Genomic DNA, 7,424 nt, shown 5'->3' with positions numbered 1-7,424 from the left:
GGATCCCATCACAGGGCTGTTGGGACTGAAAGGCGGGGAGGAGGAAGCCAGGGAGCTGAGGCTCCCATCACAGGGCTGTTGGGACTGAAAGGCGAGGAGGAGGAAGCCAGGGAGCTGAGGCTCCCATCACAGGGCTGTTGGGACTGAAAGGCGAGGAGGAGGAGGAAGCCAGGGAGCTGAGGCTCCCATCACAGGGCTGTTGGAACTGAAAGGCGAGGAGGAGGAAGCCAGGGAGCTGAGGATCCCATCACTCGGCTGTTGATCCATGTCCCATATGAACTTCAGAGTCACGTCCTTCATCCGCTCATCATAGACCTGGTCAAACCTCCCACTCTGGGCCACTGTGAACATATTTTTCCAGTCCCCAAATTTGACCCATCACAGCACAACCGACAGGTCATGAGTCAGGGTAAGAGCATTATAAATGGTTTATATGCAGTTCATTTATAATCACCCCCCCCCCAATCTCTGGCCCATAGTCATGAAGCATATCATAGTAATCTTATTCATTATGATCTAAAAGTCACAACTGATCCTAGATCAGCACTGCTATAGAGACGCTGTGTGAATACAGGGTCAAGCCCATAGTCATGAAGCATCTCATAGTAGATGTGCTGATCTAGGATCAACCCCTTTTTTGAGCATGTCCTCTGGTATGAACTCATAGTTGGCCCTGAGGTCGTGTTACATGTTTTACAACAAAAAAATGTAACTGTCAACAATTTTTTTGAACTGTCATGTTGAAGTCTACTTCATTCAGGTCCCCCTCCAGGAAGTGGCTGATCTTCAGCATGGCTGCCATCAGATCCTGAGAAAAAAGAAAAAAAAACATGTTCATTAAAGATGAAACCCCTGCCATGAGGTTGCACTATCGGTTAGAGCCTGTAAGTCAGCATTTCACTGTAAGGTCTACACCTGTTGTATTCGGGGCACGTGACAAATAAACTTTGATTTGATTTGGTGAAGGCCACTACCCTGAGGTTGGGGGAGTGGTGAAGGCCACTGCCCTCGACACATATGCAATCCCCTGCTTGTCTGGAATCAAATCCTATTCCCACAGCACTTCTGCACACTATGTACTGTCACATTTCATGTCCCTCCTTGTTAATAAAAACTGGACAATTAGGCAAGAGATTCGGGATAGGCAAGCCAGGCTGGTTGGATGTCTCCAGACATCGAGATGTCTTATATGAATGATGTCTTTAATCTACCATTCCCTGCCAACCAGTGGTCCAGAAAGTCCTCGAAGCTCTTTGGGGTCTGAAACATGACCCAGTCAATACACCAGCGATAGTAGCAAAATCACATTGTCCTTTGGGTTCCACATGACATAGATGATCTGGGAAAAAAACAAGAGGAGGCATTTACTATAAATGTACAGCTCTGTGGGCCCTGGTCAGATGTAGTGCACTAGCCTACGGGCCCTGGTCAGATGTAGTGCACTAGCCTACGGGCCCTGGTCAGATGTAGTGCACTAGCCTACGGCCCTGGTCAGATGTAGTGCACTAGCCTACGGGCCCTGGTCAGATGTAATGCACTAGCCTATGGGCCCTGGTCAGATGTAGTGCACTAGCCTACGGGCCCTGGTCAGATGTAGTGCACTAGCCTACGGGCCCTGGTCAGATGTAGTGCACTAGCCTACGGGCCCTGGTCAGATGTAGTGCACTAGCCTACGGGCCCTGGTCAGATGTAGTGCACTAGCCTATGGGCCCTGGTCAGATGTAGTGCACTAGCCTACGGGCCCTGGTCAGATGTAGTGCACTAGCCTATGGGCCCTGGTCAGATGGCTATGGGCCCTGGTCAGATGTAGTGCACTAGCCTATGGGCCCTGGTCAGATGTAGTGCACTAGCCTACGGGCCCTGGTCAGATGTAGTGCATGAGCCTCGGGCCCTGGTCAGATGTAGTGCAGGTCAGCATATGGGCCCTGGTCAGATGTAGTGCACTTTTTTATGGGCCCTTTATTTATGTAGGCAAGTCAGTTATTAAGAACAAATTCATATTTTCAAGCCTAACGGCCCTGGTCAGGGGTTAATTGCTTAGCCTGGGCCCTGGTCAGATGTAGTGCATTTCTACTTTGCCAAGATAACGGGCCCTGGTCAGATGTAGTGCATAGCCAAGGGCCCTGGTCAGATGATGCACTAGCCATGGGCCCTGGTCAGATGTAGTGCACTAGCCTATGGGCCCTGGTCAGATGTGTGCAGTAGCCTACGGGCCCTGGTCAGATGTAGTGCAATGCCACAGGTTCCCTGGTTCAGATGTAGTGCACTAGCCATGGACCCTGGTCAGATGTAGTGCACCAGCCTATTGCCCTGGTCAGATGTAGTGCACAGCCCCGGCCCTGGTCAGATGTCAGTGCACCAGCCTCACGGGCCCTGGTCAGATGTAACCATGACAACCTATGGGCCCTGGTCAGATCCGTGCACTAGCCTATGGGCCCTGGTCAGATGTCAGACAGCTGATGATACAGCGGGCCCTGGTCAGAATTTCTGCACAAACTGCCAGAAACCGTCTCGGGCCCTGGTCAGATGTAGTGCACTAGCCTCACGGGCCCTGGTTCAGATGTCAGTGAAAAAGCTCACCGGGCCCTGGTCAGATGTAGTGCAGTAGCCTATGGGCCCTGGGCCCTCGGTCAACTGTACCGGGCTGACTGGCGTGGTGTGGGCCCTGGTCAGATGTCAGTGCATTGTGCCATAGGGCCCTGGTCAGATGTAGTGCATAGCCTATGGGCCCTGGTCAGATGTAGTGCACAGCCAACGGGCCCTGGTCAGATGTAGTGCACTAGCCTCCGGGCCCTGGTCAGATGTAGTGCACTAGCCTATGGGCCCTGGTCAGATGTAGTGCACTAGCCTGGGCCCTGGTCAGATGTAGTGGATCCCCATTGGGCCCTGGTCAGATGGCAGCACTACCTTGGGCCCTGGTCAGATGTAGTGGATCCCCACGGGCCCTGGTCAGATGTAGTGCACTAGCCTACGGGCCCTGGTCAGATTAGTTATAGATCCCCTGGTAGTTAGCCTGTAGCAGCTACTCTTCCTGGGGTTTATTATGGATCCCCATTATGGTTCCTGGTCAGATGCAGTGCAGCTACTCTTCCTGGGGTCAGATTATAGATAGCCCATTGGGCCCTGGTCAGAAGGCAGCAGCCTACTCTTCCTGGTCAGATTAGTGGATAGCTCCATTAGTTCCTGTCAAGGCAGCAGCTACTCTTCCTGGGGTTTATTATGCATAGCCATTATGGGCCCTGGTCAGATGCAGCAGCTACTCTTCCTGGTCAGATGTATGGATCCCCATTAGGCCCTGGTCAGATGCAGTGCACTAGCCTCACGGGCCCTGGTTTATTATGGATCCCCAGCCTACGGGCCCTGGTCAGATGCAGCAGCCTACGGGCCCTGGTCAGATGTAGTGCATAGCCTATTAGGGCCCTGGTCAGATGCAGCACTAGCCTTGGGCCCTGGTCAGATGTAGTGGATCCCTATGGGCCCTGGTCAGATGGCAGCAGCTACCTTGGGCCCTGGTCAGATGGAAGTGCATTAGCCTTGGGCCCTGGTCAGATGCAGCGCACTAGCCTATGGGCCCTGGTTTATGTATGGATAGCCCATTGGGCCCTGGTCAGATGTAGGCAGAAGCCTACGGGCTTCCTGGTCAGATGGATGCACTAGTTGGGCCCTGGTCAATGCAGTGCACTAGCCTTGGGCCCTGGTCAGATGTATGCACTCCACGGGCCCTGGTCAGATGTAGCAGCTAGCCTTGGGCCCTGGTTAGATATAGTGCCCCAGCCTACGGGCCCTGGTCAGATGCAGCACTAGCCTATGGGCCCTGGTCAGATTATGGATAGCCCATTAGGCCCTGGTCAGATGTAGTGCAGCTACCTATGGCCCTGGTTATGGATCCCTATAGGCCCTGGCCAGAGGCAGCAGCTACCTTCCTGGGCCCTGGTCAGACATATTAGTGCACTAACAGCCTCATAAAACAAAAGATAAAACAGTACATCATATAACATTATAACACCACTACATATCTACAAGGTACAAAATGTATAACAACAATGTGGCAACAATATTACAATGTACACTACCGTTCAAAAGCATCATGAAAGGTCATAGAGCTCACTTAGAAATGTTTGTTATGAAAGAAAATTTAAAAAGTCAGTTATTAAGAACAAATTCATATTAGGAAAGGGGGTTAACATCAAAGTTAGTGAGACTTTGCCAAGATAATTCGTCCACCTGACAGATGTGGCATTGTTGATGTTGATTAAACAGCATGATCATTACACAGGTGCACCTTTGCTGGGGAATATCTAAAAAGCCACTCAAATGTGCAGTTTTGTCACACAACGCAATGCCACAGGTTCCTCAGGTTTTGAGGGATCGTGCATTTTGGCATGCTGACTTCAGGAATGTCTACCAGAGCTGTTGCCAATGAACTGAATGTACTGATTTCTCTACCATAAAACTGGCCTTTAGACGTTGTTCTGGAGCGTCAGGATTTGTCAGTACGATTACAGGCTCACAACCAGAAACAAAGACTTTCTTCTGAAACTCAAGCCAGTCTATTCTTGTTCTGAGACATGAAGGTTATTCCATGTGAGAAATTGCCAAGAAACTCAGAAGCTGATGATACAACGCTGTGTACTACAACCTCACAGAACAGCTGCAAACTGGCTCTAACCAGAATAGAAAGCACAAACTGGAGTGGGAGGCCCCTGTCCACAACCGGGATTTTGACCTGACTGAAGTTACCGACATCAGTGGGAAAAAGCTTACCTTTTATGGCCACTGGCAACTTTGACAAGTGTGTTCTTCAAAACATCTCAGTTTCAACTGTACCGGGCTGATGGCGTGGTATGGGGATGCCGGTTTGCTGATGTCAACATTGTGAACATAGTGCCCAGTGGTGGCGGTGGGGTTATGGATGGGCAAAAGAACACAGACAACAAACACAATTGTTTGTGCTTCCTGGAACTTAATTTGTTTTTCAACAGGACAATGACCTGTCAAACACAAGTTTGGACATACTCTTCCTGGGGTTTATTATGGATCCCCATTAGTTCCTGCCAAGGCAGCAGCTACATCTTCCTGGGGTTTATTATGAAATCATGTAGTAACCCAAAAAGTGCAGCAGCAACTCTTCCTGGGGTTTATTATGGATCCCCATTAGTTTGTTCAAGGCAGCAGCTACTGTCCTGGGGTTTATTATGGATCCCCATTAGTTCCTCAAGCAGCAAATCAGCAGCTAGTTCCTGCCAAGGCAGCTACTCTTCCTGGGGTTTATTATGGATCATGCTGGTTAGTTCCTGCCAAGGCAAATACTCTTCCTGGGGTCCAAACATATTAAAGCACTAACATAACTCATAAAACAAAAGATAAAACAGTACATCATATAACATTATAACACCACTACATATCTACAATACAAAATGTATAACAACAATGTATACAACAATATTACAATGTACACTACCGTTCAAAAGTTTGGGGTCACTTAGAAATGTCCTTGTTATTAAAGAAAAGCCAAAAGTAGTTGTCCATTAAAATAACATCAAATTGATCAGAAATACAGTGTAGACATTGTTGATGTTGAATGTGTGACTATTTAGCTGGAAAAGGCAGATTTTATATGGAATATCTACTAGGTGTACAGAGGATTATCAGCAACCATCACTCCTGTGTTCCAATGGCACGTTGTGTTAGCTAATCCAAGTTTATCATTTTAATGATCAGGGTGTGACATGGGTGATGTATGTGTTTTTTGTACTGTCTAGGGGTTTTGTAGGTTTTTGGGGTTGGTTACTATCTAGGTGTTTATATATGTCTATGTCTAGTTGCCTGTGTCTGCACATTTGTAGTATAGCTTTACGTTCGTTGTGTTATTTGTAATTTCTTCATTAAATGTATAACATGTATTCAAATCACGCTGCGCCTTGGTCTCGTCCATTAGACGAACGTGACAAATGAACTTATCCTCTGCAGCAGAGGTAACTCTGGGTCTTCCTTTCCTGTGGCGATCCTCATGAGAGCCAGTTTCATTCAGTGCTTGATGGTTTTTGCGACTGCAATTTTCCAAATTGACTGTACTTCGTCTCTTAAAGTAATGATGGACTGTCGTTTCTCTCTTTGCTTATTTGAGCTGTTCTTGCCATAAAAAGGACTTGTTCTTTTACCAAATAGTGTTATCTTCTGTATACCACCCCTACCTTGTCACGACACAACTGACTGGCTCAAACCCTTTAAGGAAAGAAGTTCCACAAATCAACTTTTAGCAAGGCAGACCTAATCATTGAAATGCATTCCAGGTTGACTACCTCATGAAGCTGGTTGAGAGAATGCCAAGAGTGTGCAAAGCTCTCATCAAGACAAAGGATGGCTAATGTTAAGAATCTCAAATGTAAATATATATATATAAATATATATTTGTTTAACACTTTTTTGGTAAATTCAAATCACACTTTATTGTCAAATGCACAGAATAAAACAAGTGTTAACTTTACCGTGAAATGTTTACTTAACCAACAATGCAGTTCAAGAAGAGTTAAAAAAATATTTACCAAAAAAAGTAACACACTAACATAACAATAACACGGCTATATACAGGGTGTGCCAGTACCGAGTCAGTGTGTGGGGGTACAGGTTAGAGGTCATTTGTACATGTAGGTAGGGGTGAAGTGACTATGCACAGATAATAAACAGTGAGTAGCAGCAGTGTAAAACAAATGGAGTGGGAGGGAGGGTCAATATCCAATAGTCCGTTTGCCATTTAATAATTGTTCAGCAGTCTTATGGCTTGCGGGTAGAAGTTCTTTAGAAGCCTTTTGGACCTAGACTTGGCGTTCCGGTACCGCTTGCTGTGCGGTAGCAGAGAGAACAGTCTATGACCTGGGTGACTGGACTCTCTGACAATATTATGGCCTTTCCTCTGACACCTTCTATTATATAGGTCCTGGATGGCAGGAAGCTTGGCCCCAGTGACGTACTGGGCGGTACACACTACCCTCTGAAGCTCCTTACGGTCAGATGCCGAGCAGTTGCCATACCAGGCGGTGATGCAACTGGTCAGGATGCTCTCGATGGTGCAGCTGGAGAACTAACTGCTACAGGTGATCAGCTCCTTTGTCTAACTGTTATAGGCCTATTTCTATGTAACCCTGTTTATCAAAAGTGTTGGAAAATAATCACTCTGGTATGCAATCTGGTTTCCACTCAGGTTATGGATGTGTCACTGCAACCTTAAAGGTCCTCAATGATGTCACCACTGCCATTGATTCTAAGCAATGCTATGCTGCTATTTCTATTGACTTGGCCAAAGCTTTTGATATGGTAGACCATTCCATTCTTGTGGGCCGGTTAAGGAGTATTGGTGTCTCTGAAGGGGCTTTGGCCTGGTTTGCTAACTACCTCTCTCTCTCAAAGAGTGCAGTGTATAAAGT

Source organism: Oncorhynchus masou, chromosome 9 (assembly GCF_036934945.1).
Source record: "Oncorhynchus masou masou isolate Uvic2021 chromosome 9, UVic_Omas_1.1, whole genome shotgun sequence".
Classification (NCBI taxonomy): Eukaryota; Metazoa; Chordata; class Actinopteri; order Salmoniformes; family Salmonidae; genus Oncorhynchus; species Oncorhynchus masou.
The sequence above is the reverse complement of the archived record's forward strand: the minus strand, read 5'-3'. Positions refer to the sequence as shown.